Source organism: Harpia harpyja, chromosome 11 (assembly GCF_026419915.1).
Source record: "Harpia harpyja isolate bHarHar1 chromosome 11, bHarHar1 primary haplotype, whole genome shotgun sequence".
Lineage (NCBI taxonomy): Eukaryota > Metazoa > Chordata > Aves > Accipitriformes > Accipitridae > Harpia > Harpia harpyja.
In genome coordinates, this window is record NC_068950.1 from 42413928 (window position 1) to 42439688 (window position 25761).

At 43.5% G+C, this 25761-nt stretch overlaps 1 protein-coding gene across 14 annotated transcripts in view; it reads left to right on the forward strand.

Annotated features, from left to right (window-relative positions):
• Nucleotides 1-25761, forward strand: part of NFIA (nuclear factor I A) — a 360756-nt gene that overhangs the window by 176653 nt on the left and 158342 nt on the right. The window lies entirely within an intron of this gene.

Consider the following 25761-nt stretch of genomic DNA (forward strand, 5'->3'; position numbering starts at 1 on the left):
ATTGGAGCCCAGGCCAATTACTATCCTCTTAGTGCTCCCATTGTATTTATCCCTCTTATCAACCCTGTATATTCCTAAGACAGCTACTGCTGTGGTAGATAAACACCAAGATCTAAACCAGAGACCTTATTGGGATTGCGTCTTGAAATATTGTCTAAAGAGGGCAAATACAATAAGAGCATGCACGGTTCTCTTGCTGTATCTCAGATTTGACCTGCCAAAGAGAAATAAAGGGCCTGTGTCTTGTTACTTTATTAAAAAAGCCTACTGTAATTTTTTTTTTTTTTTTGAGAAATATGGTTGCTAGATTTTTCACGTGAGGGATGCAAGTAGCCACAGAAGGTGCCATTTTGGGTTGAATCCCAGTTGTGCTGTGCACCACTCCTGCCTATTGTCCCTCCTCCAGATTGCTCACAGGCAAGAATAAACCAAGGGTAAACAAACTGGTTTCGTGTGTTTGTGGTCTTGGGGAAAATAAACTGTATTAACGATATGTTATATTATTTAATTTGGATTTTTTTATGCCTTATCAAGTACAGAACAGAAAATGCGAAATAAATAGTAAATAAAAAATAATGATATGGGAGTTAGAATCATCCTGGTGTGCAGTAACATTAAGTGTGGCAGTAATTATGGTTTGGACTTTCTATGTAAAAAGCAGATTTTTTTCCTCATAACTGGTTTTATATCCTTCTGGAACAAAGTAAAAAAATCTTCTGGCAGTTTTTTAATTGAGGTTTTGTAGCTTTAATGGTCTAATGCTATAAAGAAGTCAACCCTTCTGCCAGTTTTTTAAGGCCAGATAAGGGTTTGACATCATGTTAAATGCATGTGTTTCTCTGTGTACGTGTATCCACACATTCCCTTTCTCTTTCCCTTTCTGTCTCTGGTAGAGGGAATAGGAGACCTTCAGAACAAATATTATTATGGGATTCAGAAATGTAAAATAAGTTATTCTTCCCTTGGTGTATTTGGATTGTCTCTCTCCGTGGAGCTGGCTGGGTATACCTGTGCTATTACAAAAGTGAACTGAAGAGCTAAGAGGACATTTCTGAGAATCTGTTTACGCAGATTACAGTTACTGTGTAAATGACGGAACCGCTCCACTTCCATAGACAACTGCAGCACTGCAGAGGGACTGCGGCTGCCCCACGGTTGGCTTTTCAGAGCAAACTCTTTCTCCAGCAAGCAGGGAAATACCCGGGACTCTGCATGCCTGCTCTGGAGCTGTGGCTTTACAGCCAGGAGAGCGTCAGAAGTTAATACAAATTACATGAGCTTTACACCCAGAGACTTAACTTGCCTTGGGTTACCATTTTGGCACATAGGGTTCAGGGAACATCCAGCTTTGCAATGTATCCTCTCTGTCCGGTGTCCAGCTTTGCAGTACATCCTTCTGCGTGGTGTGTTCTTCCTCAGGAAAGACCTGGCTTTCGGTACTTTAGAAAAATAAGCAAGTTATCGGAAAACCCCAAACCCCCAACCCCCCAAAACCAACAAAAAAGCAGTAAATAAGAGGTGGAAAAAAAAAAAAAACTTGTAGGGAAACTCAGGGCTATAGGTGGTGTGCCCTGTCTCTGGGTAGCACCGCGGCAATAATCTGGCACAGTTAAAGCTGTTATACAGTGCGGATATCACAGGGGTATCATTGGACCAGTGTAACTCCATCATCTTCAGAGATGAGTTTGCGTGGATGCCATAGGAGAATCTTGCATTACTTCTTTCTTGGTTTTTTTTACATGTTAATGTGTTCTTTTTTACTTAAAAAACCCCCACTTTAAGAATTGAAAAAAAGCCCAGGTGCAGTAACAATAGCTGATCCTAAACAAACAGTAATTCGCTCTTGCCACTCTACAAAGATAAAGCATGTCATGTACATTAGCAAAAGATAACTGACATTAACACAGTAGGCAAGGTGATTACGTACCACACTATTGACTCTGGGTGATCATTATTGCTATTTGGTGGGTTGCTTAAGTGGGTACCTGAAGGTTAAGTAATAACTGTAGTAAGAATGAGAGGGAAGCAGAGAGAAAGAGAGAAAGGAAAAAGAAGATAGAAAACATTGACACAAGGTTAAAATGGAGGAAAGTGGATAAGTGGGGGTGTGGATGTCTGAGGAGAAAGGTGAGGTGGCTGTGCCTTGGTAAGTGATATTTAAGGGCTGGTGGCTGAGTAAATAATGCATCCAGTCGTGAGGTTTTTGAGATTTTTATGTTTGTAAAATAACAGAAGTAAAACACAGCTTTGGGGTAAACCTGTGATAGTTAAAGTAAAAGCCAAAAGAGAATCATAATCACTTTCTAAATTTTCCAAGAGGTGTTCTCTCTCCCCAGCTCTAAACAAAATCCGGGAGAGTGCCAGGTCGGGATATAGAGGTTTTTTAAAAGAGGAAAGAAGCTTTTTAAAAAAGCCTTCTTGTAACTCATCTAAATTTTTGTGTGAGCCTTTGAAAATGCTTTGTTTGTTTTCATACTCTGAGTGTGCACGGCCAGAGAATTCATGAGTCTTACACGGCTCGGATCCAGCGCTGTGATGGAAATCAATGGCACCGCTCTCACAACCTGCAGTTAAAGGTGCTCGCAGGGCTTAGTTAAGCCGTTGACAGCAACTCTTTGGGGTGGCGAGCATCTTCCTGTTCGTGTGGACTGTGTAACGTTCTGGAGGCATTACTGCTTTATGGTGAAATAGTAACTATATTTTGGAATCGAAGATTAATGCCAGCTTTTCCTCTGGATTGCATTTCTGACATTATAATATCATGCTGCAGAATCAAGTTTAATTTCAAATTGTATTAACCTATTTACGAAACATATCAAGGGGACATTTTTCAAGGGAATAGTTCTCTTCTTTATATAGATTGAGAAATAAAATACTTCTTTTAATATTGCGTTCTCCAGGCACCAGGGCTAACTATTTCACTGAAATTAATATCTAAAAGGGAGTCGTTGCAAGTTTTATATTGACATGCAGAACATAATGTTATGGCTTTTTAGGGTGGATATGCACAAAATATGTATGTGCATTCCAAACTAGCTAATAGTTTTGCAACTGGTGAACATAAATTTTAATATCTATACTTCCCAGCTTGTAGCAGTGTTGTCTGAAGTCTGGGATGACTGATGTTAATCTCCAACTTGTTTGTGGCTTTCCAAAAATGAACTTGAAGTAGAATAAAATGTGATGTAATTCCCATTCAGATTTAAATTTATAATAGAAAGTGCTATGTGGGATCTGTCCTATGTAATACTGCTTAACAAAACTTTAAAATATAGCTGTATTCTTGCATTGCAAAAGGAGGAATATGCACATACGTTAGCTGTTAATTGCATCGCTGTTCTTAGGGCTTGCACTTAAGATGCCTCCCATATCATAAATTCATCCTCTTGTGCGCTGAAGTTTGGAGTTTTCAAACATTAAGCAAACCAAAAGAAAGGTGGAGGTAATGGTGCCATCTCACTTTCTTCTTGGGGAGCAGCATTTGGGGCATGGTGTCTTATTAAGACACACACGAGAACTCTAGAATTTCATTTTTACTGTTTCTCTGGAGTTAGACTGTAATTACACAAGCCTCGTAGTTGAGAATTTTATAGGTAATCCCTTTGAAGACAGAGGATGAAAGCCTGGCTTCGCTGAAGGAAAGAGGAATTTCTGCTGTTGATCTCAGGCTGGCTCGCGAGTCGCTTCCTTGGTCTGTCCGTGGAGTAAGACATTACGCAGTGCAATGCTTCCCGGTGTATCCGAATCCATGGCTTTTGTTAGGCTAAGGCACGTTTCATGGCAACATAATGATTTGGAGCCAAATTTCTGAGATGCTGAGCCCCCCTCCTTTCCCCCCGCAACTTGCATTCAGGTCAGTGAAGCTGAGAGTCGAACCCTTCCAAATGAGCGGCATATCAGATGTGAGTGAGGCGACGGCTTACGACGTGCAGGAGTTTATTGGGTGTCTCTCTTGCGCTGTAGTTTTAGCCATGAGCACTGGATTTGTTTGAGAGCAAACAGAGACACACTAATTGATGAGAGTGTTATGCAAATAAAAAAGAGAAATGGGATGGGTAAAATAAAGGAACTGTAAAACACTTTATTATGCCTGGAAAGCCAAGCTAATCCCGGAGGAATTCTGCTAGGATAAAATGTTAGCTGCTGTGACATTTTAAGCCTTTAAGAGTTGCCTTGGAATTTTCTTTTTCGTTTGCTTTTGTTACTTTGTTAGATTAGTCTACAGAAGCGTGGCTTACATTTTCCTCTCTCTCTCCTTTCCTTCCCCCCCTTGGATGAAGGTAACTCAGCCCATGCTTGGCTTGCAGTGGAAATGAAATGGTTAAGTGAGTTGAACCTCAGGTGCTTTGTTCTTGTGCTGGATGCCTGCTGCTCGGGAGGCAGGCAGAAACTCCTCGCACTGAACTGCAGTGCTCCTGCCGAGAGCCGAAGACATTGCTTACCCTACGAGACCACAAAATGAGTGACTGCAGTTGAGTAACCTGAGTACGCTGCAGAGGCTGAAGCAGGGCAGAAAGTGGGTGCATTAGCTCGACTCCTTTTTTGACCTTTTCTCTCGCTGTTTCTTCCACCTTTCATGGACTTTATCCCTCTTTCACCTCAGATGGGTAGGCAGGCAGGCTGCTTTAATGAAAGCAATACTGTGTCAAGAGGGATTGCTGGCAGAACCCTTCCCAGCCAGTCTGACCTAGCACCTCAGCAATGTTCTTGGCTTTGGCCAGCAACAGCTTGAAAACCCAGGTCTGTTTCTGAATCCAGATGGTGGTGCGTTGCCATATGTCAACAACACATGTCATCCTGATTAAAATTTTAACCACATCCATTCTGCCATCCCCATAAACCGTCCTCGGCCCACTGCGTGGCAAAGGCTCCTTCCACGCTGATCCTGTTCCTCCAGCAGAAACGTGCTGTTGGCACCAGTGCGGGCGAAGCCATTACTTCTGCGGTGATATCTGCCTTCCCATCCAGCTCGTTGCCTGCAAGCTCCACCTGTGAGGGCGTGTTGTCCTTATCAGCACTGCTGGAGCAAGGTCTTTGCTTCAACTGACTCCGGAGTACGGGCTTTAAATGTTGGAACAGAAAAGGAAAAAAAAAAATACCCCCCAAACCTAACTTATTTAATCACTTGTTAGGGCCTGTTAGGTTGTCTGTTAGGAAGTGTCCTGCCCAGCCTTGGAAAGAGAGATAACATATTCCTGTTGAAACACAACCTTGTCAGGTTGCCACTGAAAGACATTTTGAAGTTGCCGATGTGCTGAAGACCAGCCCTTGCTGTTCTGTACCTGGGGTGAATGCAGCTCCCTTTACCTTGATTTCTGAGCTCTAAGGTGTAGCCCTTTCCCTAAGCCACGGATGTGAATCCCCACACCTCCCGGGGCAGGGATTTGCATAGAAAACCTCGTGTGCTCTTCCCTTTGTTAGAAGAGACGGGTACCGGTGGGCTGCAGGGAGAGAGCATGCTGCAGGCTGCTAAAATCAGACCCCGGGACTCACTCCGGGCAATCGTTTGGGGACTGGGATAATTTGTGAAGTAGAAGTGGTTTCCCCAGCTGTGCCTCTCAGTTCTTTCATATTTTACTTTGGTTTCTGCTAACAGCTTCCCCTCTGTCTGTAGGTAATGCTCACGTAACATTTATCCCTTTGGCTAATTTCATTCCAGTGTGACAGGCACATAAAAGCTCTCAAAGACACCAAGTTTCTACTTTTTTTCATTGAAAATGGTGGCTGAGCAGGGAAGAGACACCCCCATCCGTATCCTCCCAGGAGGAACGTCGGCAGGGTGAGCCTCACCTTTGTCTGCCCAGCGCGTCCGTCAGCAGGCGCAGAGCTTGGAAGCAGCCACACGCAAGCTGCCTCTTGCTCCTCCAGATGTGAGGGCCAGAGGTCGGGAAGGGAGGAATTGCAGGGAAGGGGAAGATGAATCATAAAGGAGTTGGGGGAGAAGCGCAGGATGTTGTCCTGGGAGGAATGAAGACATGCGATGCAAATCCTCAGGAAACGAGGCTTTGTTTGCTCTGATGGTTGTGGAACGACTCGTCTTTCTGAGAAGAAGAGGGGTGACAGAGGAGGGGAAAGAAGCTGAAATGGCTTCTGATTATTAAATATTTTCTTTCATATATGTATATTTTTCCTCACCTCTTTGTAGCGTGGTGGATCTTAAGACCACTTTTTGAGCAATCTTCTGGTAAGGCATACAAATGTAGTATTAAGGTGTCTGGTTCAGAGGTGGTAGAAACTGGGAGAAATTGGTGGTAGACATCAGTTGTCTGTATCTGAACTTGTTTACAGACTTCATGGCCTGGGAGAGTTGTTCTGAAAACTGTGTTGCTCCTGTCCCCAGAGGGAATCTGGGGTGTTCACCTTCTAAACATAGGCATGGCTTGTGTGAGCAATCCTCCTAAATCACTGCAAGTTAGTTAAAGGGTGTATTATGAATCTCAGAAGAATGAACCTTCTCATTTCCTTTGGACGGAAAAAGAAAAAGATGTTTTGGAAGCCAAGGATGGTGAAGTGCTGACCTGCTCTAAGGTCTGGGACCACACGAAGCACTCGCTTCCAAGCTTGGGTCTCTACATCACAGAAACAAAAGCGGTGTCCCTGCTCCAAAGAGGAGCCCAAAGGCGGCGCTTGGACTGGAGGTGGGATTTTGGACAAGAACTTGTAGGGAATGAACTCCGTCCCCTACCTGCTATTGCCAGTTTGATTGCATTTCTAGAGCAGATAGCCCCAATGGCATCTTCATTTTCACAATACAAGTCATAGAGCTGTAACATACAGCCCTCAGTCTTTGTTGTGGTGCTGTCACACCCATCTGTCTGCAGAACTGATGAGGTACCCGAAAGAAAAAACCCCAAACAGACAGAACTTCTCTAATACATTGTGCACGACTGTCTGCGCAAGGAAACGGATGTGTTTGGATCTCGTTTTTCTGGGCAGTCACATTTTTTCAAGACAATGCCAAAAGCGTGCTTTCAGTTCTCTTTCAGCGACCGATTGCTGGTGGGTAGTATGCCATTGTAGAGACATGCTATTTATGCAGCAGAGCTCGTTGCCGTTTTTTATTTAGTATATATTTGTACCAGCTATTGAGTTAGATTCCTGGCTAGCGTAGCACAACACAGCTCCGTTGGCTTCTGTGATTTCCATAGTTCAGAGTCTGGCATACGTTTTATTTTCAATATATATTGACTGTCCAGCCTGTTAAAACCCTCACCACTAAACCTACGCTGTTGTGTAATACACTGTTGACTTCTTGCAGGGCTGCTATGAATAGCAATGGAGGAAATTAAGTACCTGTTAGGATGACTTTCCTTACACTTTATAAAGTCTACTCTAATTTGGTACAAATACAAAATGTACATGTATTTCATGAAGTTAGATGTGGAGTCTATGCCTAGCGGAGAAATCAGCTTTTATGAAGTCCGATCCCAGTTTTGCCTTTGACCTGCTTGGGGGTTTGGGGACTCGCCTGTGTTTCAGTTTCCTTTTCCATGAAATGGCAATGATGTGTGAAGATTAATTAGTCAGTGGATGTCAAACCCTGGATTTTGTAAATGCTGGTGTAACTGTTTCAAAAACTTCCTTTTCTGGGTTAAAAGGAAACAAGCCTAAGGATTATTCCAGTCTTAAGCAATATTGTTGGATGTTTTTTCAGTGACGCAAATACAGATCTCATTTTTAAAAAGATCAAAATGGACATCGATGGTAAATAAAATTGCTGGCCAACAACTTGCAGCGGTTAAAACAAATTTGATTAAGCATTAACTGTGGAGAAACCTCCTTGGAGACAAGTGCACTGTAACCCTTGACTTACGGCTTGTCTGCATTTCCAATATATGCATATATTGGCCAGCCACCAAATAGCACACGCTGAGGTGGGTCCCTTCGGGGCACAGAGTTTGGGTGCTGTGCAATAGCAGTGAGCTCAGGAGGGATCTTGTTCCTTGTGTCCCAGCCCAGGACACTTGAGTATATGAAAGTCCCAGTCTAATTAAACGTGTGAGGAATGTTCCCATCCGAAATGCAAGCACCAAGTGGCTCTGAAGATGACAGTATGAGGCGCAGATGACTGTGCCCTGTGCGAATGCCACTCAGCGTGCCCGTGTCCCGCGGTGGGTTATCGCTGGCCGCAGAGAAAGGCTCTCAGGAGCGGTAAATGGAGTGTGGCTGTGGCTTTCAGTCTTGGCTGTAAGCGGTGAGACAGCCTGAAACTGGTTTGAGGGCTCACTTCCTTATGATAAACCTCCAGAAACGATGTATAAATAAAATCCATTGTCCTGCTTAAACTCACAAAATGTTGTAAACCTGAAGGAGAGGCCACCCCACCCTCAAGCTAACCCTCGGGGACTTGTTTCTTGTGCGTGTGCGGCAATAGGTGAAAAATCACATTATTTGTCCCCCCTGCTTGCACTAGACTGTTGCACTTGCAGTCCTCACATCAGGCTTTTGGAGCCCACCTCTGAAATTCCTGCCTTTTTGCAGGCTTTAGGCTCATCTCTTCTTGTTTTCTCAGTGACGATATTTGTGGTTTCATTCTTACCAGATTGTTTTCTTTAATTTAATGAGATTTATCCTCCAGCTTTGAAAGGGAAATCCTCCTTTGGTTTTCTCAGAGTTAGGTGTTTAGTCACAACAAGTCGCGTGCGTGTGTTTTTCATGGGTGGAGAGAGACGGATGCAGCTGGAGAAGACGGCTCCAACCCATGCTCGGAGCCACGTTTGGGATAGGAAGGCTGTTTGCTCTCTGTCCACTGGTGTCCCGGGAAAGCTCGGGGAACTGGCTTTGACCGAGTGCCTGGCTTTCGTGTAGGTAAAGCTAGGTCAGGGACATCAGCATAGGCAATAAAGGAGGCATAGAGAGCTGTTGTACCTATCATATGTGCAGTTTATGATATGAAGGAGTTAAGTTTCCCAATCTGACACAAGGGTAGCACCCTGTTATTTGCTTAACAAAGATTTTTGTGTCTGCGTCTTTCTAATCCAGTGTGTTTTAAATTCACTGCAAATAATTCTTTCAGCTGTTTCCTAGACATCCTGTCACGCAAATGGATAAAACAATATAGCCAGCTCAGTGGAAAAAACAATAAATTATACAATAAAAATGTATACAGTGTACTCTTTGTGTTAGGGCCTGATTCGTCACTGTGTTACTCCAGTTTTACACCATCAAAACTTGGGAGTTTGCACGGTTAAAGAGTGGAGTGAGACAGTGGTGCATCAGGCCAGTAGCAGTGGGAGTATGCTGAAGTTTTAAAAACGATTAAGAACAAAATACCCATGAAATCATGCATATGAAGTTCATTACTTACTGGTAATGGTGACTTTGGTAATATTAACATTTATGAAAATATTTCTTCTTAGAGCATTTTCATATGCATATTTAAAAACTGGAAATCCACTGTTTGCACAGGAATGCCATTAACATCATAAATCAAACTGCACCATTGAAGAACATACTAAAAACTTGAGGAACGAAGAGAAACAGCCTGTTTTTTAATCAATAAACCAGGGTAAAATTACTGTCCAGGCATATATATTACTACTTCTGCAAGCCGTAAACAGCACGTACCTCTGTACAGGCAACGAATTTGGGTGCTCTCATTTTTTCTCTGGAGGTGCTTGCCTCTCCCCCCTGGTTACGCTTGATATTGAGATTCCTGAATGCAGGCATGGGGCCAGGCACCTGATGGAGCTCCAAGTAGAGGATAATTAAGTAAGTAAGATGAAATCCTGACAATTTTTATGGAGAGCGAAACTCAAATGTACAAATTACCTGGGAATGCTGGAAGTTGCTCGTCTCCCCACGGGACAAGACTTTAACTACTGGAGCGGGGAGGTGCATGTGGAGGACTGTATCAGGTTAACATATGGCAGGTCGCGATTTACGGAACCTAAGAATGGGGCACGCAACACGGTGCTTTAAAAGATCTTTGTCCCCGTTCCAGTTTAATTTCCTCCCAACCCTCCGTATACACACACAGCCCCTTTCCCATATGATCTCTATATAAAGAAAGGTGAACGATGTGTGCGGGGAGAGCTGAGGAGAACGCCGTAGGGCCAGCCCAGCAGCCGTAAGTAGGTGTTGCAGCGTGCCCCCCAGGCATTTCTCCAGGTTGTTGCAGGGATGTTCTGGGAGCCGGTGGGAGAGGTGACTTTCCAGGCTGAGCTGGGGCTCGGTCTGTGCAGAGACAGCCCGCGAGGTACCGGGCTGTGCTAATTATGGAGGTGAATATGGGTTGTGCAACCTCTCCAACAGGCTCAGGTCTCCGAATACCAAATTTGTTTCATAGGAACCACGGAGCAGCCACCGAGCGTTCGGTGTCAATCTGCTTGTGTTTAAGCACTGATCTGCCGCGAGGAGTGGGGGGATTGGTGGCCCGGCGCCAGACCTGGGCTGCCAGAAGAGCTCAGAAGTTTCCTGATCCCGCTCCCCACCTCCCGTCTCCGAAGGGAGCTGCCGCCTCTTTCCCATGACAGCTTTGTCACCCGTCCAAAAAGCAGGCATTTGTCAGGATGTTCTCTCCTTTCCTGTGATGGAAAAGACTCCGCTTCTGCCTTGTGGCAGGGAAGGAGTTGGGCTTTCGTGGTCTTCCCGTGCACGGACCGGTTATTTTAGGGAATAAGCAGCAGCACGACCGCGCTCGGGACGGGGGCTGCCGTGCGTGCATGCAAAGGTTCCCAGATTGAGTTGGGCCGATCCGCTGACATGCGTGTACAATGCCAGCATTCTGCAGGAGTGCATACGATAGCTGCCTTCATCCCCAGCCAGTTGGCTCCCTGAGAACCGATGCGTTTGCAAATATCCACTTAATCATTTTTTGCCACAACACGGGACGATTTTCAGTGTATTCCCAAAGTCAGCATTTAATCCCCAAACCCCGATTGCGCTTTTACTCCACTCCACACTTGCCATTTTAATGTTAGCCCACCTGGATTCACACGGGATAAAGAGGAACGACTGCTTTTACTACATAAAAATAGATACCTAAATCTGCGTTAGTATAAACACAAAATAGCAAAGAAGAAAAGTGTTTACTTTTCGGACCAAAGATCCTAGAAATTTGTTTAATGATAATCTCAATGCCTGAGCGGGTATCCCTTGCTCACGCCGGGACCAAATAACAGCCCAAGTGCACGGTGCACAGTCGGGCTCTCATTTACTAAATTATATAGTTCTCACTAATGTTACCCAGGTCAGTGGGTGAAGCAGCTGTGGGTTAGGACACTACAAATCTGACAAGAATTAATGCATTAGTAATTCTTTTTAAGCCCGTAATGTATCCACAGCTTCCAGGGGAGGTATTTTCAGATAAGAAATGTAGAAGTCGGTTGTTATATTAAGCTGGCTCTCATTAATGGGAGCCTTTCTTACCGTCGTTTCCGATTGCATTAGTGGCAAATTCTGCTCTTTTAAAGATTAATGGTCTGAGCGTAATCTATAGCGGAAACGTGGCCTTGTGGTAGAGGCAGTGGCTGGGGACACCAGTAAGTTGGCTTTAGATCATGCCTTGGCCGCAGACGTCCTGGGCAAGTTGGTCAGGGAGGATCTCGGTACTTGGACTCGTGTTGTGTGGCACGGACGTGTGCGGGTGGGCTCCAGGTGCTCAGGAAGCCCCTCTCTCAGCGACTGGGGCTGAGAGTCTGATCCCCAACATGCGTGCCTCAGTTTCCCTCCGTGCAAATTGGGAGTAAATTATAACAGCAGCCTCCTGCAGAATGGTCTCGAGGAGTTACATTAATTTCTGAGGTGAGTTGTCCGGGTTCGATTCTGATTATACCGGTAGGAGTGTGTCTGTGCATATGACGTATCCTCCCCTTCGATTTCTGAGATCTGAAAATTCCTTTGGCAAAATCCCTGTGGCAAAATGGTGTTTCAGACAGCCATGTGGGAATGATTCTCCTGCTCTGAGTTAACTGGTGTCCCAGGACTTACAGACCCATACGTTTTGGGGACGAATGGGCACATGGCTGTAGCAGGGAGACTCCTTCAAGATTTTAAATTGTTCGCTGCCTGCAGAGATATTCATGATTCAGAATGATGTGCTTCAGTTGACTGATGAATGTTGTCTCCCAAAAAAGCCATTGAATACCAAGTATACTTTTCAAACAGGATACAGAAAACTATCTGTATGCAGGCAGTCCCACAATTTTGTTGTAAACAAATTTATTCTCCTATAGCACACCTACGCTGTAAGTCAAGGTACTGTCATGTGCAAGGTGTCTAGGCAAAGATGCATTTGCAAGCTCTTGTTCCAGCCTGCAGAAGGGCTCTTTAGGTGTTCCCAGATGGTACTCTTACGAATCCCTCTTCAATTAAGTTAAATTTTTGCAGCACTGATTTGTTAATATGTCTCACTTAGCTGTCCCTTGTATTCAGAGTTCCTGTCTGGTTTTGGAGGTCCCTTCTTTTCTACCTTGACCATCCCAACGGTGTTTTCTTATGTATGTTGAGTAATAAAAAGCCTGTTCACCACCCCCCCCCAAGTCATTAAACTAAGAACTGTCATTAGAAATGTGTATGTAGAAGAGTAGGGGAAGTGGCAATGGGAAAATGTGTCAGTGCCACACATTTCTCATTGTGTTTTAAGTACAGTCATGCCCCATCTTCTTCATATGGACACGGTGTTTTTGTAACATTGAATTTTCATTAAGTTGCTGCCTTTGTTCATGCCCTCGCAGCACAGGCAGATGCAGGGGATGGGATTGCCGCCGACTCTTGGGCTCCTCTGCGGTTGTCTGAAGGAGACTTCAAGTTAGGCAGAGTTAATTTTGCCTGGTTGTCGTCCCCTTTACCCCACAGCGCTGGTGTAAGAGGGCAGTAACCTGGCCGAAATGGGGCTTAGTAACTTCAGTTGCATCACAGATAGGAGGAGCAAGCAGGGTTTGGTGGTAAAAGTGACTTACATGCATTGCTCTGGGGGCAACAGTTGTGTTTTGCTCCTTGTATCAGAGCCTGTGCCAGGCATCCTTGGCTGTGCCCCATTCCTCCTGGTCTCTCCTTTCGCCTTCCCTTTCCTCCTAATAAACTTATTTCAACCTGCAGCTACTGTGTCCTCTGCCCGGCTCTGCGGAGTGAAACCTCCTCCAGATCTGACATGGTCTGGCAGGCACTGCTGTCCTGGGGAACTTCTGACTTGTGAAATAGCCAAGCGTGGGGCCGGCGATGGCCGGGGACGCAGAGGATCTGCGTGGCCAGGCTGGCTCGCCCGTAGAGAAGTTTGTGCAAGATGGGGGTGAGTTTGTAACGCGGTTGCTCTGCGGGCTGCCAGCACTTCCCAAGGGCTGGTTTGGCAGCCTGGCCGTGCCAGGACCCTGGGACCTTCCCGCCGTGCCCACTGTCCCCCAGCCAGCGGAGGAGGCGGTGGCCGTATGCCACGCAGGGATTCCCTTTCCTCGGGGCTGCCAGGTTAAAGCAGCTTAGTTCCACTGAAGCAGAAAGTAGCGGCGCTACGGCGAAGAATTGGGGCCTTTCAGTGCGTAAATAACTAACGCCGCATGTGGATTTGATTTTCGGCACAGAGGTTTCACGTGGGGTTTTTTTCTTCGGTAGTCCAGACCCAGGCCTGATCTGGAGCGGCAGCGAAGCTCGCCTGGGTACAAGGCTGTCCCTCCGCCGCCGAAACGAAATATTTTCACGCTTTTATCTGTGTGCAAATTAAATGAGTTAATATGGTATTAAAAAAAGCGTTTGTTTACATTGTTGTCCTCCTCTAGGGTAACAATCTACAAATTGATCTAAAAAGATTGTATTTGCTTCAGGGAAAAAAAGAAAATTGTGTTAAGCCACAATCGCACTAATTATTGACCAGGGGGAGCTGAGCTCTGGGTATCACTGAGATTATAATAATTATATGGAGCTGGTTTTTAAAAGCAGTATCCTACGTGGCTCTGAGCATTGAATTAAGCTGAGAGTTTTGTAACAGACTTCTTCTCAGTTCCGAGTTGTAAGGTCTGGGTGAAGAACAAATAAACTAAAAAGTAAAAAAAAGATAAAAAAGATAAATCCAAAGGAGAAGTAGAATAAGCGTAATCTTTCAAATTAGCATTTGAACTGAACCGTGGCTACAGCAGAAACTTTAGTTCAAGTAATAACATTATGTATTACTTCTAAATTTGTCATTTTGTGTACAGCATTTGTGTACTGGCAAAAGGCTTAGTGTTAAAGGCATTTCTGTCAAAACAACCCGTTGCTTTGGGGGACCTAGTATGAACTTTATTGGCAAAAGCATTTTTTATTTGTATAAGGTACAGTTACAGTAGAGTAGTTTGCCAGCAGAGCCGTACGCGGAATTTCTTTGCCAGGCTGACCTAGCCCATAGACCTTTTCAAAGTAATCGGTTGTACGGCGGCTTTGCTTTGCTCTTATTAACAGCAGAGCTCCTTGTGTTTGCAGAGAGCGTGGGGTTTGCACTAATTATTATACTTTAACTGTGGAAAGGCGACGATGCCAAAGAGTTCGGTTGTGATCCTTTGCTCGTGCTTTGCCAGAGCCCCGCTGGTTAAGGCAGCCGAAGGCTGCTGCCCTCCGTGCCAGTGCACTATCGGGCTGCTCGGCGCCTGATCGATGGACCGGTGCTTTGCCACTGGAACCGGTCCCATGAAAACACACCAGTCTGCTCTGCAAGGTGCTGCGCCGAGGACTGGCGGTGGGATGAGAATAGCAAGAACAGAGAGTGGCAAAACTGGAAAGAAGCAAGATTTTAAAAAGAAAGGAAGAAAAGAATAGTATAAGGTAGTGGTGGTTGTTTAAGAACATAGGCGGGACGAGGATCATGCATAGAGGCATCGTGTTTCCCTAAACTGACTGGTATAATGGGAAAAATGAGACGATCTTCCAGGGACACAAATTCAGTTAAAACAGATCTTTGTATATCTCACTTCAGCCATTAAAACTTAGCCAACTATTGCACTTTTTAACGCGGAACAGTGTCACACATCCATCACATTCAAACATGCAAGCAATGTTTTCACCGATATGGTTAAGTAACCCAATACTTTCTATAGCTGAAAGATCAGTCGAACAAAGTATCCATCTAATTAAATCTAATCAGTCAGTGCACAAGCTTACATTGTGGTCATCGCCTTGGTATGTACGGGAGGTTTTGAAGCAGTGAAGCAAGGGGCATGAGATTGAATAAGTGTTAGATGATGAAAGGCAAGGGTTAAAAACTTTCAAACTACAGTGTTAACATTTCTTCCCTGTCATCAGCTATCTGATATTTTGGTATTTTGGGGGGGGGGGGTGGAGAAAAGAAAAGAAGAAAAGAAAGAACAAATGAAGTATGCATGGCATCTAGATCCTGGGTACAATGCAGCGAGTGCTCTGTAAGCTGCAGAGCATCTAAGTTAGTCTATAAGCAAAGTTAGTTGCATCCTAGCGTTTATAATAGAGGCTTCCACGCAGTATAATGATAGTACTGTTCTAATGATGCAAAGTAACACTTTTTAAACTTTTTAGACTTCTAAAGACAGCCTCTGGATGTCTCAAGCAGGAACGGGATAGGTCTCTTTCAAGACAGTTTTATGGAAAAAAAGGTTAAAGTTTGGTGTTAGGAGCTACAGCACACGCAGCTGCATCTGATGTGCCTAATAAATACTGTTAATTTCAGCACTTATATCCAAATAAGCCCTCTTCACAGCAGAATAGCAACAGGCCCTTACTAATAACCTTCCTCGGTTTCTTTTGGGTTTTGGGATTTCTTCTAAAAACTCACCCAGAGCTTCAGCAGCATGAGGACAGGCCAAGCCAAGGGCAATTTTTTGCTCTTATGCAAGTGGGCAAAACGGCGCTTTAGGGCAGACTTTGGCCATAAACTTGTTGCTCATATGAACTCTGACCATGTGGCCAAAACAAACCTAAATGATGTTCGAGAGGTTGGGGCAGGTTCTCAGTGCAAATCGATGTGGGTCCGCAGAGATAAAGAGTCTTCTGCTGGTGATTGATGCTATGGGGCGGCTTGGCCCCTCCTCACGTCTCCGCTGAAATCGCAGGGAGGCTCACCCCCATCGCCTCCCTGCAAATCTCTTTCTTTAACTTCTTCCTTCTCGACTCCGCGTTAAATGAGCCGGGGCAGCCTAATCCGGTGGCGTGGCCGAGGGCTGTGCTGGAGATGTTGCAAGGCTTCTTTTTCCTCCACGTCATAAGTGCTGTTTGCTGTTGTACCTCTCCAGGTCATCCTGCTCCAGACAGGTAAATAGAAACATGGGACTAATCCCGTTCCACGGGTCCAAAAGGAATGGTGTATGTTTAGTCCCGTCTTTATCATTCTACCTGTGCTGGAGATATTTTCCTTACTGCTGGGTAAGCCCAGATGTACACCATCTGCTTGTCTTATGATCTTTGACATGATTGAGAGGCCACCAAAAATACCCAGTGATTGCATACTTTTCAACTGACTGGTATAAAAGGAGAAGATGTTAATAATCAAGCGAATAATATTTGCTATTTTGGGGCCTCCTGAAATTCTTGTGAGAGATATTTTGAAAGTAGATGCTAAACATTGTGTGTGCATAAGCTTTTGCATATATCTCTTCCCTTAGCCATATGTTTGAATACACACAGTTTTAGATGAAATGTAGCAGAGTCTATTTTAGGTGTGTTTGATAAACTCAATAGCCTTAGATTGGCTGCCATAGCCTGGTCTTGTCAGCCGTTTCATTTCTGACTTTCTGTGAAGTCGCGGGGTCTCGAGACCAAATATCTGAAATACTCCTTATACCTCTTGGGTAAAAGGAAAAATATCCTTCTCTGTACACTTTTGAGCAAAATACTTCATCCGTTACCGTTTGGAGAGAGCTTGCCTTTGCAAGGCTGGAGCGCCTGTTGCCAGTGCGGAGATCAATGGGAGCCCGAGTCCCTCAGCATCTTGCCAGAGCCCGGCTCCAGATGTCCGATAAAACTCCACGGGGCTCGTGCTTTGAAAGAGCGTGGGCTATGTGAATCGCTGTTGCAGTAATAAAATTGCACCTATTCCAGATCTTGTCTTCTCTGTCCAATTAGAAGAGCATGTTTTCTGCTTATGGTTTTTAAAAGTTGGCTGACCAGCTGGGTTTCATTCCTTTCTGCCTTTTTTTTTTTTCCTTTTTATTTGGTATTTTTTTCCCTTTTTTTAATATATAACATTCGAATCGATGTTCAGTGCCGTTCTCTTTGATAGTTCATATGCTGGTTTATGAGCATGGCAAAAACAAAAAAGGTCAGTTAAAGGTTAAGAAAGACAGTTATCAGGCCTGTATAAGTGAGGTATTTTTAAGGCTCTGCTAATTGGCAGCACAGTTAAAGCATCATTCATAAAATAGTGTGCATTAAAATGACCATATCCATTTTTAAGAGTGTGGAGATTATTGCTTTGCCAAAAGGATTGAGTCCACCTTCTCATCACCGCCTTTATACCGGGGTGTTTTTCCATGGGAGAGAATAATTTTGGGCATTTTGCCTACAGTATCCAGGCTTATACCCCTCGCTATTTAACTGTTACAGCTGGGAAAATCTGGGACTGAAAATGTAGCCGTATAATATGGCAACAGCCAGGACAATAAGACAGGCAAATCTTTTAAATCTGTACTTTATAAAACATCTGTTAAAGAATATTAAGTCAGAAGTTCTGTTCACATATCTGCTGTGTTTCGCTTATTAAACTCAAACATTACAGCTTGCCTTATTTTTCTTAATAGAATTACTTGTCGGGCTTAGTAGAAAGATTTGGGGAAAAAAAAAAATCCTGTTTTTTTAGCCTTCTCTGAAGCCTCTGGAGTAATGACCCATGCATACTGGCCCAAAACCCCAGCAGATTTTACAAGGGCTGCTGGTTATATTCACCTGGTTTGGAGGGAAACGTAACAGATTTTTCTCCTGATCCGTTTGCCCGCGTGCTGAAACGCTGCCATAAACAGTCCTCATTTTGTGTACAGCCCGTGCTTCAGCCTGCACTCCTTTTTCTTTTGTCTTTCAACCGTCCCTCATTCTGGGTCAGCAAACTCTGGTTTTCCCGAGAACTTTAGTGTCCAAATCAACATCTCAAACCCAAACTAAAACATCTGCAGGGTCTCGTGTGCTGGCTCGACTCACAGGAACTATAAAACTGAGAGAGGACAGTCCCAAATTAATCCAAATTTTTCAAAATGTTTACAGTGCATTGGGTCAAACCACGAGAAACACAAAACTCAAAAGTCTTTCCTCCAGGTTAAGTTTCTTACCAACCACAGCCATTATGGGAAATGCTGACGATACTCCCCCTGGTTAGAAACCGAGCGAGCCACTTCAGGTCTCCAACCACGAGTCCCATCGTAAGAGCAGAGTTGGAAAAGCCCCTACGCCTTCATTTGGCATGCGGGAGACGTGCCCTCGTGCCGTGCGCTGGGAAACAGTTCGGCAATTCATGGGACTCAGGGCTCAGTCTCGCTCCGTAACCCAAGTTGTTGGATGCTGTGCTGATGGATACCATACAAATTCTTACGGTAGATAGATATAAAAATTGATTATCCGAAAAAGCCTGTTGTTAACTTTCCTAGCACTAGTGTATAATAATGACTAGAGTGTCAGGGCAAACAAATGCTTAGAATATTTAAGATACACATATATCTTCTGTCTTGCCACCTTTTCATGTAAGCTGACAGCTTACAAATGTCTTATTGAACTGTATTACTTAAAATTGGGCAGACACTCCTGGGGAACAATTTTCTACATTTGATCAGTCTTGCAAAAAAGGCTGTAGGCATTTGTGACTGCTGGTATATTCATATTTTAAATATGTATTTTATGTAAGAATTTTCCCATATCTTATTCTGTTTCAGGAGTATATTTTTTTTTTTTACCTGGGCATACTGAAGGGTCACTAGCTGGTTTATTCTGAAGCATTTAAACTCAATAACAATATATGGAGACTTTACTAGATGCTTTACTAATTTATTGTGGCAATGTGGTATTTAGACCACTGTTTAAGTGAAGTTTGCCAGTACAGTTAAAAGAAATTAGAGACACCATCATTGCTAAATCACTTTACCATTCAAAGAAGAACTGTAAACATATGCATTCATTTAATTATAATAGTACCAATTATAAGAGAAATTGTAATGCCGAGAGTAGTAGCTTTTATGTGATCATAATAATGGCATATATTTATCTTGGTTTGGCAACTTAGGTCTTTCTTTAATAGTTGGCTTTGCTTAAATAGAATGTGGTTTGTTAAAACCCACACTAACCCCCACACCCTTCCATTTGTTATTGCCCAAATAATGAACAATAATCATGTGGTATAAATGATTAATGTATATATGGCTTAGCAAGTATCTTTGAGGTTTAGAAAGTGTTTTTATTTTCATTCTTGCACTGGACCAAGCTATAGCCCAATTACATGTTATTCTTTGGTATTGGATAGAAAATCTTTTTGCTTCGGTAGAAGTGATAGGAACTTGAAGCCCGAGTCCGCTCTCTTTGAAGTCGATCGGAATTTCAGCGCCAGCCTCCGGAGAAGCGAGCCCATTGTTTCTGGGGCAGTTTGCTTTGTGCGTGTTATCTGCTAAATCACAATTTAATGTCACATTTCAAAACAGCCCGCGTAGGAGAGCCAAAGCCCCGCATTCCGTTCCTGAGCAATTAATGCGGTCCATGCAAGGAACACCCCATGGAGGTAGATGTAAGAAGTCTTCCAATTATCCTCTCCAGCTAAAATAATCTCACTCGGCAACGCATACGGCAGCGTCTTTTAATGTGCGTGTGCGACTTCCAGACCGAACTTTACTAAGTTCTGTATCTTGGTTTTATTTACATCTGATTTCTTTGGAGCCTAATCAGTCCCAGTGATAAAAAACCCAAACAAACTCTTCCCTTTCAAGATTAATTTTTAAAGTGTCAGCCGTACGCGACTATTTTCAACAAGATTACCCCACGCAAATGAAGGGTGCTTTATCTTGTGCGCCACAGCGAGCGGCACAATGTTGTCACCGCGCCGCAGACAATGCCATCCATTTATAAGAGGATTCAAAGAGTTAAAAAAACGCATTACTTGAAACTTGATATAAAACCTGTGGCCAAAGCAGGCTATGGGCTGGAGCACTTGATTATTCTTTTATCAATAAATAAGAGTGGCATACAGTTAATTTCAGCACTGTAATTGAGCGGTGCATTCTGGGAAGCTGCAAAGCACTGTAAGATGAGGAAATGTTTTAGAGACTAATCATGAGAAGAAAGGAGCCTTTCATAGCCCTTATGATGCTGTTGTCAGAGCTAAAGGCAGATAATGATTCAGTAATAATGGCACATTGTGAATATTTAAGCTGAAAAGATTGGGACAAAATGAGCAGACATTGTTGGTTTGCTAAACGGAACAGTTGGTCTTTGGGCTCCAAAACTATCTACAACTCAAATTTGGGGCTCAGAAGTTGCAAAATTAAAAAAGAAAGATGTTTCCAGGACGCTCGGCTGGCAGAGGGGTTGTGCGTGGAGCCTGCACAGGGCCTCTTCACTTACTTTTGAAATCTGAAATTGATAGTCGAGGTTTTTTTCACGACTCTCTGAACTGACAAAGTACAATACGCTGCAGACTGTGTAAATCTCCCTCCATTTAGGTGCCAGAAGAAATCACTTCGGAAGAAAATCAGTTTTAGTAATGACCTAAAATATTAAATATAAAATGGAGAGTGTCATATTGCAAATAAGTCAACTCATTTGCATTTTGTCTCCGGGGCATTGGTAGCGCTATAAAGAGACATGCAGCTGAATTTATGTACATTGTCTTTTTTCCTCATTACTACATTCTGGATCTGTTAGTTGTCTTTCTTTAAACATCTGTTAAATGCAGTTTCATGAAGCCGTACGTTCCCATATGTTTGGGAACGGTATCAAAGCATAGAGCTTTTGGCCTCCTTTACAACCTTTTGTCTCGGAGAAAAAGGTGGATGAGCTTCGGGGCCGGATTCTGCTGAAGCTGAGGCCAGAAGCACTGTTGCTTTCCGTAGGAGCCAGATAAGTTTTCTCAAAATGTGAAGACTAGCACTGATAGGGACAAAGACCATTTCAGCCCTGGGCCTTGGTATGTATACTTTAAAAGATTTTGCAAATTTTTTTTTTAGAAAAAGTGCAAAATTGAGGAAAAAAAACCCAAACACCCAGACACCAAACTTCTGACGCTCTTGGGGCAAGTTTTACTTTCCATAATTTTCTACGTGTTAAATCTCAGAGAATTCAGAAAGTTTGCCTGCGTGAGGACAAGCAGGAGAAAGTGTCTCCTGCACTTTTACAGGCACAGTAAGCACTAATTTATTATTATCTTTACAATGACATAAACTATTCCAGCTCTTGTATTTCTTTTATAGAAACACTTTTCATGTGTACTTTCACACAAAGGAGAAGAAGAAATAAACTCCTGCATCTATACATCTGTTTTTCCTTGAGGAAAGCAATTACTTACAATAAACAGCTTCAAAACTTTAATCAAAATACAGTTAGAAAAAGTTTATCTTTTTGCAAAATTCTTTTAAAAAACATGCTTCGTGTTTATAGTAACACTCATTTTTATCCATATGCTTTAAATCTGTGTATTTACTTAGCTAGGCAATATTTTTAACCTTTTTTTTCGAGTCTTTATTTTTAATGAAAAGTTTCTTACGAAGTCATTTATATATTACGAAAATTTAAAATCCCAGGCCCAGGTCCTCCTCTGGGGAAAAGAAGCATTGCTGCAATAGTCCACAGGCGCTGCAGTTGTCTGCAGTAAAAAGAGAAACCCATTTTCTTCATGGTTTCCAGGGCCCCAATCCTGCATACTTACGCACTTACTTCACTTAACTACTGGAAATGAGATCACCCGCAGCTCTCGTGTGTGCCTCTGCCGTGCCGGGAAGGGAGGCTGCGTGGTGGGATCGCTCCCGCTACCAAAGCAAGCTCCGGCAGACCCTACCCGAGTCTCTCGTGCCGTTTGCCAGGTAGACAAACCCTCAGTGGCCTGATTTCGTAGCCCTTTGCCGGACAGCTTGCGGGTTTGGCACGACGCGGTGCGGGCGTATCGGTGCTTCTGGAGCAGGGGGCCGAGGCGCCGGCAGTGCCCGCGCTCAGGTTGGAGCGGCTCGGGCAACTCTCTCATTCAATTTGTACGGTGTTGCCCCCTTCCCATTTCGGTTTGACTTGTCAGTTTTGTTACAATTCTCCAGGTAAAAAGCAAATTCTAGTCTGAAGCACCGATTTGATTCAGCGTACTTGGGTTACGACTAAGGACTGGTAACTCTGCTCTGTCCTTAAAGGCTTTTTCATTTGCCTTGCAAGGCTCAGCAGTCTCCCTCTGTCTCGCGCTACGTACTGGAAGCGTATCCACGGCGCAGTGTTCAAGTGCATCATCGTCAGATTTCAGCCAGCTCAGACTCGGTGGTAGTGGGATTCAGAGGTCTGATTTGCCCCAGTAACGAGGCCTGAATCATTAAATGAAGTAGCACTGCTAAATTGAGTGAAGATCTGGCCCACAGATCCTTTGCCAAATATAGTCAGATCTGGATGTGGAATTTCAGTATCCCTAGTGTTTGGGTTGCTTTTGATCTTTCTTACCCAAGTGATAAAGAGACAAGAAGAACAGATTAGCGTTGGTCCATCATACCGGTTAGGAGCCGTGTTGCAGCTCCAGTACAAATTGCAGCGGCATGTATAATCCATACTAATAGCGTGCTGCAGCAGGGGATTCAAGGCACAAATTTCCCCTTTGCTGCTGTCATTAGAGCCTCCAGTTCACGCCGTCAAGAGAAATTCATAATTGTCAAGTGCTCGGGCGACAAAGTCTGCGCAGGACAAACAACAATCCCCGATTTGTTTGTTCCGCCCTCTCTCTTTCCTCCATCCAGGCCATCCGAGTTGTCTGAGAGCACTTCACATGTTGCCCTTGGCCGAGGACGGCTCTGCCTGGAGCATGTCCAACTTGGCGTGGAGACGTTCTAATAAAGCTCCAAATGATGCTCGTTGCCAGTGAGGAGGGGGATGAGGAAGGTGAAGGAAAAGATGGCGACAAGGTCATCGTGTTTTGGCCTATAGCAACGTGCTTGTGCAGAAAGACACATTTCTCTCCCGATTTTACTCTCGAATGCCGCTCTTAACAATGGTGATGATAATTTCATCAGTGTCGCTGATACTTGATATTTCTCATTTACATTGCATGTTTCATCTTCAAGGCTCTTGAAGTAATGAGCTAATCCTCACAACATCCCTGTAAATATTATTCCCCCCTTAAAGAAACTGAAGCAAGGAAGTTAAGTAAATAATGTACGCTATTTATATTATGATGGCTTATAGGGGTTCTGGTGAAGGTCAGGTCCTCCTTGTACATAGACATTATATAAATAAGAATCTATATAAGTAAATTACTCCTTGACCTGATGATTTCATACTTCAAATATATAAAACAAGCACAGAATAGAGGAAAGGGAGCCCTATCAAAAAACCAAAATGACAAGGAGATTAAAAGATTGAACAGAGGTAGTGTCTGGAGACTTGGGCTGAAGTCAGCACTGAATCCCTATCTGCTGTGTGTATTTGTCCTTTCAGAGATGAGGATTGTAAAGCGGGGATTATTAGAACTTAACTTTTACTAGCAGGTGACATACTTGCCTTTAAAATGTTAGCAAGACCTTGGTTTTAATTAAAACATGTTACTATCAAGGTTTATATTCATTAGGGATGCAGAATTACCTGTCGGTGACACAGGAATGGTAACTCGCTCTTAGCTCTTAAACAGCTTTTGGAAAAGTTTTTGGCTTTCTCTTTTTGGACCTTTGTTAACCGCGGAAGAACTGTAGTTAAGAGTCCATTAAAATGAAATTTAGGTTATTGTCTTAATTTAGCTCACAGCACTTGAAACTTCAGTGTCCCATTTGTGAAGCAGAAAGGGGTTTCAGTAGGATGAGGGTGAGCAAGCACATTTTTTCTGGAACCGAGGAGAATTATTTCTTGTTTCTCATTAACTGAGGCTTCAGTTCAGCAAAACACTTAAGCATTTACGGAGCTTTCAACAGAAGTCCCATTGCTTTTAATTTAGAAGAATTTACCTTTGTCACAACCTCTGCTTAGAGTCAGTGGCATGTAAGCACCGGCTTAGAGTTCGGCATGTGTTAATTGTTTAAATATGTTTAGCCCTTTCCCCAAAGCTGTTGTGAATGTTTAATGCTGTATTTACACTAGCCTTAGCACAAGGACTTGTGCTGTAGGATTGATGCTTAAACATATACTTGCTCTGGAGTACGCGTCAAGCGCTTCGCCTGAATTTTCTGGATTTTTAAATTTCTACTGGGACTTGACTTCAAGTTTTTAAGAGAAAGCACTCTTCAAGAATAAAATGTCATTTAACATTCAATAAAGGCAACTATCTGCCTAAACCGCAGAGTAACTGCGAAACTGGGAGAAGCCCCGAACATCTGCCGTAGCTTCTGCGCGGTGGCAGCAGCGCAGGACGCTGCTAACGCGCCTCTCAAGCGCCCAACTTTTCCCTGCAAATGCAAGTTATGGTGTGCTAAGAGCTGTAATGAGTACTTACCCCTCAAAAGGAGCGCGTGTGGAAAAAACGGCATATTTGGTACTTCAGGAGTTAACAAAAGTAAGGGCAGATCCACTGAGAGAAAGGCCGGGGGGGTGTCGCTTTTATGTAAGAATTCATTAAAAAATATAATTAGTTTATTTTAGTGTAGTTATCTCTTTATTATTTAAAGGAAAAGGTTACATGCAGTATATTTGGGGGAAGATTTTATTTAACACTTGGATGCGTTTCGCTCTAAAATGAATGCTTGCTCAAGAGTCTAAGAAGGCTTCATGGGAAGAGCAAAGCAATCTAAGCCATATGTATTGGGCAGTTTGCCAGTTGTTTGCCAATATGCCCAGGCCACCTGGCTATATATGCAGCCAAGTATGCCATTCTGACTAGCCAGCTTTAACCTTCAGGCTGCTTCTTTTTCAGCTCTTAGGAAACTCTAAAGCCCTCCAAAGCGCATTGCATTTCCCCCATGCCAGTAGTTTGTGTGCATCCAGACGCAGGCTGCGCGGTCGCACTGACCAGACAGCTCGCAGCACCCATTTTCAATGAGTTCGTCTTTTGTCTAGAGAGCGGTTCAGCAGCGTTGAACCCGGGCCATAAGATGAGTCTGGAGATAGCAGACTGAAACCTTTACCCATATGTCATAGTTAGACACTTTGACTGACAAGCCACAGTTTTTGTTCCCGATACTGGAGAGACACTGTTTTATGGGTGTGGTTTCGGAAGGATTTTGTTTAATGTAGTTCACCACTATAATTTCTTTTCCCGAGTATTTGCATGAATTGTAAGAGAAGCGAAGCATTTAGCATAACTTAGGCATTAATGGCATATTGTTTCATTATTGGGGTAATTTATTTAAATGTTTATTCATTAAATTTCACTTGCAGCCAAAAATATCTCAGCATTCTATTAATCTTCAGTTACATTTTGGGTTGTGGGCAAAGCCTAAAACAAGTACAGTATCCATGGCAGCAATTTAACGTTTAGTAGATATCAGATATAATTAAGCTATTCTAAATATTGAAATTAAGGTAGGAAGAAAAAAAAAATTATATTCAATTCAGTAAACACAGCATGGGAAGTTTTGGTGTAGCAGCCAGCAAAATCTTTAACTGCATCCAAAGTAAAGGGCGTGCAGTCTGCTGTAATTGTCTTCTGTTTTAATAGGAAAGCAGTTCGGGGACGGTGTAACGTGGGGACTTTCCCTCGCTTTATAGCTGTTAATAAATACGGCGGTGATAGCTGCATTTGCAGGCTGGGGA